The following is a 12,696-nucleotide window of genomic DNA, read 5'->3' on the forward strand; positions in this document are numbered from 1 at the left end:
TCTTTCAGAATGTTTATTTTTGTTTTTTTCTTTCTCCCACTTAGTACTAAGTTACACATAGTATTTGTAAAAGCTGATACAAGTTGATATGGTTTAGCTGTGTCCCCATCCAAATCTCATCTTGTATTGTAGTTCCCGTAATTCCCATGTGTCATGGGAGGGACCAAGTGGTGGGTAATTTAATCAGCAGGCGTTTACCCTTATGCTGTTCTTGTGATGATGAGTGAGTTCTCAGAAGGTCTGATGGTTTTATATGGGGCTTTTCCCATCTTGCTCTTTCTTCTCTCTCCTGCCACCATGTGATGAAGGACATATTTGCTTCCCCTTCCACCTTGGTTGTGTTTCCTGAGGCCTCCGCAGCCTTGCAGAATGGTAAGTTAATTAAACCTCTTTCCATTATAAATTACTCAGGCTCGGTTATGTCCTTATAGCAGTGTGCAAATGGACTAAACCACAAATTTACATCACAAATTTTTGAAATGGTGTTTTCTGGCTGGCTGGCCAGATTACAAGCATTGTGTCATGAACAGAAGAGCAAATATCTCTAAGAAGCTTGAAAGCAAAATGCTGCACCGCTAGTCCAAATAATTAACATGAGTGTTGATAGCACCTCTTTTAATCAAGTTGGTCTGATGGGTTTTCCTGGTGCAAGATTTCAACAAGAATACAAGGCTAGTGGTATTCAGTGGAGGGGTTTTAAAATCAAACCCAATAACCAGAATCCCTGCCCCCTTCGGAAACAAAGAATCACAATAGAGGCTTTTAAAAAGCTCTGTGCATTGTTCCCAGCTTAGTTAAGTATGGGCTTGATTAGTCAAATGGCCTTTATTTTCCCACATTTCCTATCATTGGAAACATCTGTGGAGAGGAAAGATGGTTATCAAGGCAATTGACCATTGTCACAGTTTAGTAGTCCCTGATGGCTTTTTCCAAACCCTTCTCTAGGGCTTTGGTTTCCCAAAGCGAATTTGTAAACATCTGGTCTATCCAACCCAAACTCTAATGCTGCATTTACAATCATGCCACTTTCACTTTCAGCCTCTGCTGATCACTAATTCATGCAGCAGTCCTTTAAAGAGAGGGCCCCAGGGTCCCTCTTTTGGCCAGTTCTGGACATTTCATTTCTCTGGTGGCTCATGTAATTTTTGCTCAACTTGCTCAATAGCTCAGTCTCCTAAGTCAAATAAATTTCTCCCAACCACAAAATGTAAGATACTTCAGAACCAAAAACAAGAGGGAATTAAACCAGAAATTTAAGGATGGCCTGGGCAAGAGTGACTGTTTTCAAGAATTAAAACAGTTCTGTTGAGTTACCCACAACACCTGCTCCTCTGACCCAGTTACCAGATCCTTAGTAACTCAAATCCCTGTTACCACAGCCTCGGTCCAAGTGTCATAGTCTGCCACCCTCCACGTGGGCCCCAGGCCCTCTGTGTTATATTTTCTGATTTTTCCAGCACCCTGCTATAATTTTCCATGGTCTTCCACAGACTGCAGTTAAAGATTCTTCATTACTGGAGCATCTCCTTCCCTTTGTACTCTGGCCTTTCGCATTGTTTCTTCTCTTCTCCAAATCCAGTCAACCCAAACTGCTCATAGGTCCCCCAAACCCCATATTATCATTTATCCGTGTGCCCAGCTCTTCCCTTTGCCTGGAATGTGCCATCTCCTTATCTACCTAAAAAAAGAAAAAGAAAAAATCTGAATCTCTGAGTTAAGGAGTTTTTGGTGAAAACCTTTTGTTCACTTTGCAAAGGAAGATTGTTTTTCACTCATGTCTGTGTCTTGTTCATGGTATCACTGTGACTCTTATCACAGTGCTACACAGTTTTTTTCATTGATAGGATATTCAGCTACACTTTGAGCCATTGGAACATCCAGGTTTGGTTTTATTCCTCTTATTCCCAGATGCTAGCACAGTGCCTGGCACGTTGGAGGCACTTCGTCAATGTCCATTAAATGGTTGATTGATTATTTAATTGATTTATGTTTTTCTCTCTTTTTTTGTTCTTTAGCTAAGTGAAGAAAGAAACCACTCATAGAATAGAATACAAGAATGTTGGCATGTCCACAGCTATGTGAAATAAAGATTTGGGTCATTGATAGCATCATGAGGAGAAGCAGGGACATTTATAAAGGAATATCTGAGCAGTGATCTTTTATTTTCTATCTGACATTGCTAGATAGAAAAATTTCACTTGACCTTCAAGTATTATTTATTCTCCTCAAAGACAGCTGGGCTCCGTGTGTGTAGACAGGCATATAGAATTTTGGAGAAGCGAATATGATTAGATTATTGTTACTTGGATGATTTGCTTATTATGTTTCTCTGTAGTCACAGTTAAGAGTTTCATACGTGAGAGATGGACTTGCTTGAGTCAAAGAAACCATTTGCTTTCTGATCTCTTTAAACAGTAAAGGAATCACCTGTTCTTGTTTAGTCTCTGTGATCATTTATTATTTTCTATTATTTCAGCAACTAAAGCTATTCCTTAGTGGTTAACAAATATTGACAAAATATAAAATTCTTCCTTGATTATGCCTTTTCTCTCTGCCTTTTCAAATTTGACTGGCTTTTGCTTGAGATATTCTTCCCAGATGAGTAAGTTGAAATGGGAAGGTGTTTGTGTGAGTGCAGCATTGTTGGTCTAAACAAAAATGATATATCAAAAGATCTATGAGAGTAAGTCTTTTATTGAAAATGTGAATTTTTACTAAATAATAAAACTTACATTTGAATGGGGCTAGGTTCATGTTTTTGTTTTTGTTTTTTAACTTAATAGTTGGTACATCTGGAATTAGCTTCAGTTCCCTTAGCTGACTTAAGATATAGTAACATTGGACAATTGCATAGTCTCTCTGAGGTTTGGTATTTCCAGTTTTAAACATGGTTAACAATGCTAGTCCTTTCTCTTATTCATAGAAATTAATCAAGGAATGAAATGTTGATCTAAAACATTTTATAAGATTTATGAATTATTAGGCCGGGTGCAGTGGCTCATGCCTGTAATCCCAGTATTTTGGGCGGCCAAGGCAGGTGGATCACAAGGTGAGGAGTTCGAGACCAGCCTGGCCAATACGATGAAACCCTGTCTCTACTGAAAATACAAAAATTAGCCGGGCATGGTGGCGGGTACCTGTAGTCCCAGCTACTCAGGAGGCTGAAGCAGGAGAATTGCTTGAACCTGGGAGGCAAAGGTTGCAGTGAGCCGAGATCACGCCATTGCACTCTAGTCTGGGTGACAGAGCGAGACTCCATCTCAAAAAAAACACAAAGATTTATGAATTATTTAATATATAAATACAAAAAAATACCTTAGCTGCTAGAACCTATGTTCTAATAATATGACAGTGCGATACCATTTGATGATAGGTAGGCTTCTGTTTTTAGTTTAGTTTACATAAAAATATATTTAATTCCATATTTCATAATATCCCCATAAATAGACGAATAAATATAATTTTATAATTTGAATAGGTAATTTTGCTGTTAATAATTTAATTCTATTGAAACCAGTTATCCATCCCAAATTTACAGCATCCCATATTCATCATAAATTTTCTTTATTTTGATGTAAAGTCGCTTTCCTGTGGGAACAGCTCACGGAATTTGCATATTTAAGGTCCACTATTTCTAGAGGTCATTGTCTGTTTTGTTTATAAGTTTGTTCCTTCTTAATGTTTCCACTTCAGTTAAACTTGAGATCACAGAAAGAAGGAAAAAAAATTGAGTAGTGGGTATCCCTTCCTATTGGATCTTCAGTTTAGCAGAAAAGCTCTGAAATTTTATGAAAAGTGTTTTGATATGAAAATTTTATCCTATTGACTAATCTCCAAATGTCTGGACTTCACATGGTTGCTTGACCAACACCCAACCCATCTTTACATGTATAACTTTCTTGGCTATTCCAATGTTATATTTCTTTCTTTTACTGCTTCTATTCATTTATTTCTACAAACCAGTTCGGTAAAATATGTAACTTAATTGTCACAATCAAATTACTCTGTGGCAATAAGAGAAAGCCAACTGTACAGCCAGAGAAATATGATATAAAAAATCAACTATTTATTTATTTATTTATTTGAGACTAGGTCTCACTCTGTTTCCCAGGCTGGAGAGCAGTGGGGTGATCTCAACTCACTGCAACCTCTGCCTCCCGGGCTCAAGCGATTCTCCCACCTCAGCCTCCTGAGTTACTGGTACTAAAGGCACACACCACCACGCTCAGCTAATTTTTTTTTTTTTTTTTTTTTTTTGTATTTTTGGTAGTGATGGGGTCTTCCTATGTTGCCCAGGCTGGTCTCAAACTCCTAGGCTCAACCTATCTGCCTGCCTCGGCCTCCCACAGTACTGGGATTATAGACCCAATCCTGGCCATAAAGACAACTATTCTAAGGCGAGTTTGCTCTGTGAGTGATTTTGAAAATGCCCTAGAGATTTTTTGCTTTAATTTTTTTCTTAGGGCTTTGAACCTGTATGAGTCCGGAGTTAATTTTGTTACACAATAGGTTTTTTTTTTGAGAATGGTTCCTGCATGCGTATCCCCACCATGTTCTCTTCTGAGAGTTGAAATGTTGTCTGGTCGAAAGATATGAGAAGCTACTAAGTTATTGCTTAGTCATTTCCTCATGAAGATAATTTTTGCTTTTATTGGCATTGGCTGACCCTTCATGAGGAAGATAAACATAAGATTTTCACAATCAGTTATACTCAGAACAGAAATACTAGAGAAGGTGCAGGAAGAGGACAATGATGACTATGAAAGCAGAAGAAAGTAGGACTTACAAAGAAAGATCAAAGCAAGTGGAGTCCCTTTATCTGATCAGGAGGCATGTAAGGGCATGAAGACATTTCAAAGAAAAGTCACTAAACAGACTTCTTGGAAAGTTAAAATGATGAAGGTAGAAAATGGTTCCAGTCTCTAGAATTTTAAACTCTGAAGAAAAACAGAAGTTTGATAGATAACTTTTCATTTGCTCAAAGAGTGATGCTAAGTTAGAGAGGAATGGTAGATCAGCCGCTCTGTTTTCACAAAAGATCAAATGACAAGAACTTCCTTTTGTGCTGCAGTGTGATGGATTTAGGCCAACCCTTGGGTCACTTTAGGACACTTAGGTTTTTAAGCATCGCATTAAGCATGTCTCTAGAGTTTATTATCATTTGGAGTAAAACACTTTGAAGTTTGAGGGCAAAGTAATATTCTCTTTAGTCTGAATTGATAAAATATGTCCTCAATGGCAAAAGGTGGGAAAAAATTATATGACAGGTCTTCCTGCTTGATGGTTTTACGTAGTTGGTGAAAGCAGAATGAAGGATCCCAAATTAAACCCAAGATTTGTGCAGGGTTGGGTTTCACATGACTCTGAAAATAACTAGAAGTTTGGTTGTAAAGGTGGCCCAAATTATATTTGCCTGTGGGAAATTAGAGGAGAGAGAGCAAGCAAGCAGACAAATTTGGTCCACCAGCCAAACCTCAGTTAATAGACATGAAGAGAAAATTCTATATGAGATATGATGATTGCCTCTCCTGTTCCTAGGCCCAGAATTAAGTCTAGAAAAGGGACTTAAGTCTAGAAAACTGAAAGGGCTAGCAGGTGGAGAAAAGCCAAAAAATAAAGTTCTTAACGTTTATTTTAATTAAAATTCCTTAAGATGTTGGGCTCTTAGTAAAACTATTTTGAGATTCATATGTCTAAACGTGACACAAAATAGAGAGAAACATGAAGCCCACATTTGTGCACAAAATAGTCATGGCTTTAGTATCCTGAGTAACCTACCGTGTACCACTTTGACATATTGAGCATTCCAGCAGAGGTGTTTGGTACAGGCAGGGCCACCAGCAGAGGTGGCATTGCCAAGAGGGAGGTGACCATAGTGGGTAACATAGGCAATTATTTCCCGGCTGCTTATCAGCAGCTGAGGTCTTGGCAGTCGACATTGAGAAGGGCCAGGACTTTTCGGGAAGCACACGTGAGACACTCTGGAAGATGTCTCAAGATCACTGGAAAATTGTTGTCACTTTTACCAGTATGTGGGATGGAAGTGAAACTAAATAAAGTTTAGGTTACTCTAGCTATGCACTGGGCAATGGTGGATGAAGAAACACTGGTGCATATAAAGAAAAACAAAATCTAGTAATGTCAACCTCATGAAATCTTAAGATAGAGGTGATCCTGACAAGTTGCAATAGAGTGAGAAACAAAACAAAGCCGATATTAATGGAGGTGGGCAATGATCAGACTTGAGAAATAGCTTTTTTTAGTATAAAGATCATCCATTATTTATCTAGAGCTATATGTACATATGTCAAGACTTATATTTGAATCTATTGTATTTCAGATGCATTATATTCTTTAACCCTCACAACAACTTGGTAAGTAATAATTACTGTATCTCTTATAATTTTTTCGGCTATAGTTACAGAAGACCTAACTAAAACTGATGTAACATTAAGGACGATTATTGTCTCTTATAAGAAGAAGAAGATGACAGGAGAGGGGAATATGCCAGAGCTGGTGCAGTAATTTATGAATGCCATTAAGAATTTAGGGGAGTGGGGGTAAAATAAAATAAAATACATAGAAGAAAAACAAAAGAATCTAGGGTCTTTACAACTCTCCAATAGTCATTGTTTTTATATTTGCTTCTTCCTCACTGTTATCTATCATAGTTACCAGGTGGCTACATCATCATGGGATTACAATGACTGGCAAAGAAAAGGAGAGTTTCCTCTCACATCTTAGATGTCTCTAAGCGCCTTTCCCTGAGATCTCACTAGATTTCACTGGACTGAATCATGCTCAGGTTCTCAATGCAAAGGAAGATGGTAAAGTGAATAATAGCACTGTCAATCTGTTGAGTGGGAGCAAGGCTGTCCCAACTAAGATGGGGGATAGGAATGGCAATTAAGTAGGTGACAGCCATTTTATATGTGGGAAGAAAACAGAGGATAAAAAACTTGCCCCAGGTCACAGAGCTCATAAGCAACCGAGCTGGGTCAAAAACTCACATTCTTCACAATCATGCTATAATGTACTCACTTCAGAGAGTCAGCCTGGGATCTAACTATCTCTTGGAATATCCTGCAAATATAAGACAACCAAAGTATGATCTGGGGCTCAGGGGACGACACACTGGTGTGTCTTCCATCATGTTTCTGCCTTCTAGCTTTGCACTAGGCAGGCTTATGTAGAAGGCAGAGAGTGGAATTTTCTGCTTGCCCTAAATTCTCTTTCCAGCTTTCCATTTGACATTAGAACATCATTTTTATCTCTGAGTAACTGGAAAAGTCCGTCATTGCCATTCTAAAACACATTTTATGTGATAAGTCCCTATCAAACATCAAGGAAGCCTCTTTGATTTTAATACTTCTTTTGGTCTCACAAAGGCTACAAGAAGGACATGTTGCTAAAGAAATAACAAGCTTCAAAAACTGTTAGAAGAATTTCTTTGTGGTTGCCATTTCAGATTCCTTAAATCCTTATTGTTGCACTTAAGTTTCCTTTTGGCTTTTAAATGCTTCTTTTCAGCACTGATAATTTGCCAAGACATATCTAAGAAGGAAAAGGAGATGGCAAGTACGGTATCAGTGATGTGATGTGTGTGTTAACGGTACTCAAGCACATTCCAGTATCCAGACTGCATCTAATTAGCAGGACTGCACTCACACCTCAACTTTCCCACATTACCTTCATCATTACAGGGCTGAGAATACTGAATACCATCCAAAACCAAGGCAAATAGTTTTCCAGTTTCATCTGTGGTGTCATTAACACTTAGGCCATGAAAGAAAATATTGACAGTCAAATAATCAAATATTTCTATTTGACTGTCTGGCTGCTCTTGGCATTTTAGTTGAGTCAAGAAAAAATGCTGTGATAAAACAGAGTGAGCATGTGAGAACATGCAGTCCAAAATAAACCAATCACCCATTGATAAGTATGTGTTGCTGCACTTGCCACTTTTACCATCTCTGAGGATCCGTTTCCTCTGCTGATAAATGAAAATGCTTATGTACACTTACAATAATTACAAAAGAGTAAAAGTGTAAATGGACACAGGTACAACTTGTTAAGAGAATATAAGGATAGTGTTACTAATTTTACAGTAAATGAAATACGGGCATAACTTGTTTAATTGCACTTCACTTCTGTTTTGATTCGTAGATATTGAGTTTTTTACAAATTGAAGGTTTGTGGCAAGCCTGTGTCTATCAGCACCATTTTTCCAACAGCATGTGTTCACCTTGTGTCTCTGTGTGACATTTGGGTAATTCCCACAATATTTCACACTTTCTAATCATTATTATATCTGGTATGGTGATATGTGATCAGTGATCTTGGATTTATTATTGCAACTGTTTTTGGGGCATCACCAAACACATTCATAGAAGATGGCAAACTGAATAAATGCTGTATACTCTGACTTCTCCACCAACCAGCCATTCCCTCACCTCTCTCCCTCTCCTCAAGCCTCCCTATTTCCTGAGACACAACAATATTGAAGCTAGACCAATTAATAACCTTACAATGGCCTCAGAGTGTTCACATGAAAGGAAGAGTCACACATCTCTCACATTAAATCAAAAGTTAGAAATGGTTAAGCTTAGTGAGGAAGGTATGTCAAAAGCCTAGGCCTCTTGCGCCAAACAGTTAGCCAAGTAATGAATGCAAAGGAAAAGTTCTTGAGGGAAATTAACTGTGCTACTCCAGTTAATGCATGAATGATAACAAAGTCTTATGGCTGATCAGAAGAAAGTTTCAGAGGTCTGAGAAGAAGATCAAACCAGCCACAACATTCCCTTAAGCCAAAGCCTAATCCAGAGCAAGACCCTAACTCTCTTCAATTCTGTGAAGGCTAAGGAAGGTAAGGCAGTTGAAGAAGAAATGTTTGAAGCTAGTAGAGGCTGGTTCATGAGGTTTAAGGAAGTCATCTTCATAACATAAAAGTGTCAGGTGAAGCAGCATGTGTCAGGTAAAGAAGCTGCAGAAGATCTAGCTAAGATGAATGATGAAGATGCCATCCCAGCAACAGAGTTTCAATGTAGATAAAACAGCCTTAAATTGAAAAAAGATGCCATCTAGGACTTTTATAGCTAGAAAGGAGAAGTCAAAACCAAACTTCAAAGCTTCAAATGACAGGCTGACTTTTTTGTTAGGGGCTAATGCAGGTGGTCAGTTTAAGGTGAAGCCAAAGTTCATTGACCATTTTGGAAATCCTAGGGCCCTTAAAATTATGCTAAATCTACTCTGCCTGCACTCTATAAATGGAACAACAAAGCCTAGATGACAGCTTATCCCTTTATATCATGGTTTGCTGAGCACTTTAAGCCCACTGTTGAGACCTACTGCTATAAAAAAAAGATTCCTTTCAAAATACTACTGCTCATTGACAATGGACCTGGTTACCCTGGAGCACTGATGGAAATGCGCAAGAAGATTAATGTTGTTTTTATGCCTGCTAACACAACATTTATTCTGCAGCCCATGGATCAAGGAGTCATTTCAACTTTCAAGTATTATTACTTAAGAAATACATTTTGTAAGGCTTTAGCTGGCATAGATAGTGATTTCTCTGATAGATCTGGGCAAAGTAAATTAATACCCTTCTGGACAGGATTCATGATTCTGGATGTCATTAAAAACATGTGTGATTGATGAAAGGAGATCAAAATGGCAATATTACCAACAATTTTGCAAAAGTTCATTCCAGCTCTCATACATGACTCTGAAGGGTTCATGACTTCAGAGAAGGGAGTCACTACAGACATGGTAAAAACAGCAGGAGAATTAGATTAGAAGGAGAGTCTGAAGATGTGACTGAATTGCTGTGATCTCATAATTTGAATGCATGAGGAGTTGCCTCTAATGGATGAGCATGGAAAGTAGTTTTTAAGGTAAAATCAACTCCTGGTAAAAATGCTGTGAAGGTTGTTTAAATGACAACAAAGAATTAAGAATATTACAGAAACTTAGTTGATAAAGCAGAGGCAGGGTTTGAGAGGATTGACTGCAATTTTGAAAGAAGTTCTACTATGGGTAAAATCCCATCAAACAGCATCACATGCTCCAGAGAACTCTTTTGTGAAAGGAAGAGTCAATTAATGTGGCAAACTCTATTGTTGTCTTATTGTAAGAAATTGTCACAGCCACCCACCCCTCAGTAATGCTGATTAGTCAGCAGCCTTCAATATCCAGGCAAGACCTACCACAAGCAAAAAGATTATAGTTCCCGGAAGGCTCAGATGATTGTTAGCATTTTTTAGGAATAAAGTATTTTTAAATTAAGGTCTGTACATTTTTAAAACAATGCTTTGCACACTTAATGGACTAGAGAATAGTGTAAACATAACTATTACTGCACAGGGAAACCAAAAAAATTGTGTGAGTGGTTTCATTGCAATACTTGCTTTATTGCAGTAGTCTGAAAACCAATCTTACAATATCCTTGAAGGATGCCCATAGTGGAAATGGTCTCTAACGTGTCTTATTAATGGGATCTACTTTGGCTTTCTGATGTCTAGTTACAAATTCTACTACAGAAGAAAGCAGTTATGTTCCACCATCTCTGTGAGAAACATCTGCCTCTGGAATGCAGAAGTAAGAAAACCTGGCTTAAAATCAAATTTTATAATGAATAATTTAAGAAAAACACTTTTGAATTATTTTAAATAGAAAATTTATTAACTGGAAAACAATGTTAAAACATTTTAATAAGGAGAATTCAAACCATCCAGCAGATTTTATTCACATTTAAATTTCATTCTCTTTCATTTGTCAGTTATCTTATTTGGAACACACAATGATTTTTTAAAGTCATGTGAAGACCAGAATTTGCATTGGTTCGAGCAGAATTGAAACAAGAGTCTGAATGCAAGACCCGAATGCATCCTGGTCCTGCGTACCACTGAATGGTGGTTGTCTGCTCTGGCTTAAATTTCAGTAAGGACAAGTCTGGGCTTTGCAGCTGGCTGACACATCCAGGATAGTGACAGCAAAACCACAAATTCTCCATTTAGTGGTTTCAGTTTCTCATCTGGAAGAATACTTGTGATGCAGGGACACCTTGCACTTTCATACTTGTCAAATGATTTCTCTTCTTAACTTTCCCTACCTCCCTATGTCCACTTTTGCCCACAGCCTTGTATAACAATAGGTGCTAATTGGAGAAAAGATGCCAGTTTCCATTACAGCATATCAAAGTCTTGTTATTATAAGAAATTATCACAGGGCTTTGCTCCTTGTATTTCATTTTGCTTTAAAAGTTAGATAGACATTGGTATGCTTGTCTTTCTGTGAAGACCACAATGTTTCTGAAATCAGGAACTCTTCCATCTTTTATGCCTCTGTCTAATGCCTAGCATTGAATATATTAGAAGCTCAATAATTGCTGGTTGAATAGTTGATGAAAGAACAACATAGAATTAAGATTGGATAAAAGCAATCAGTAATCTTCCCTTTTAATTCCAGTTCCATTCATTATTTTCTTTGTGACCTGGAGGAAGTCACTAAATGCCCTGATTCTTCACTTAATAAATGAGGATTTTTAAATAAAAGTATCACAATGTCTATCCTTGTCCACCACACAGGGCTAATGTAAAGAATGAATGAGAGAGTTTGTGTGAAAGCACAGTTATACTAACAACATACTATAGAAATGCCATGTAAACTAACACTTTTAATAATTATTAACAAAAATGAATTCTTGTTTGGCAGAAAACAAGCAGATAATCTCCTCTTTCACCAGGGCCACCCGTAGCCATGACGTTGTTGCTATGACTTCCCCAGGGATACCCTCTAGGGATAACTCATCTAGATGGTACCCACAGTGCAGTTAGCCCTTCCATATATGTTTTGTTGTATTTTAAAAGTTAAAAGTTGAAAATATTTATGGAGGAATTATCCATAATGATACACAAATACTACGTGTGACTCTGAGTGTAGATAAGTCACCCAGGGAAGAAAGCCTCACAGGAGGGATGGAGTGTCTTTGAAAGTTGGCCCTGAAGCTGTGTGATGAGCCCCCTGCAGCATCTGCTCACTTCTCACGGAGCCTGGGTCCTCAAGCAGTCTCCAAGGATCCTGCCTCCCCACCAGCTCAGGAGGCTCTCTCCCTTTTTTGCTGTCTTTCTCACTCTCTTCCTTGCATTTTCTACCACATTCTTTCACCCTTTCCTATTCTTTGGGATCTAGAAGTAGAAAAAGTGTTGTTAGCCTCAGTGCCTTCACTCTTCCTCATTACTTTCAGATCTTGATTAACATATTATCAGCTAAAATTTCTATACTAGTTGTATCAGTTCATTAGGGCAGCCATAACAAATTATCACAAACTAAGTAGTTTAAAACAACCTAAATTTATTTTCTTACCATTCTGGAGGCTAGAAGTACAAAATCAAAGTGTTGACCTGGATACATTTCTACTAAAGACTCTGGAGGAGAATCTTTCTTTACATCTTCCTGCCTCTGGTGGCTGCAGGTGTTCCTTGGTTTGTGGCTGCAAAACCCTAAACTCTGCTTCTGTCTTCACATGCCTTTTCTCCCTCTGTGTCTTCACTTCTGGCTCTCATTAGGACACTTATCATTGGATTTAGGGCCCATTCAGCAATCCATGATAATCTTATCTCAAAATATTTGACTTAATTACATCTTCAAAGTTATTTTTTCCAAATAATGTCACATTCACAGGTTACAGAGGTT

At 38.0% G+C, this 12,696-nt stretch overlaps 1 long non-coding RNA gene across 1 annotated transcript in view; it reads left to right on the plus strand.

Annotated features, from left to right (window-relative positions):
* Window positions 1-243: 243 nt before the first annotated feature.
* LOC103890222 (uncharacterized) overlaps window positions 244-12,696 on the plus strand; it is a 140,202-nt gene continuing 127,749 nt past the window's right edge. Inside the window, exon 1 of the long non-coding RNA XR_008523820.2 lies at window positions 244-372. This is a non-coding gene — a long non-coding RNA (uncharacterized LOC103890222). The remainder of the gene's footprint in view (window positions 373-12,696) is intronic.

This window comes from Pongo abelii, chromosome 2, assembly GCF_028885655.2.
Source record: "Pongo abelii isolate AG06213 chromosome 2, NHGRI_mPonAbe1-v2.0_pri, whole genome shotgun sequence".
NCBI lineage: Eukaryota > Metazoa > Chordata > Mammalia > Primates > Hominidae > Pongo > Pongo abelii.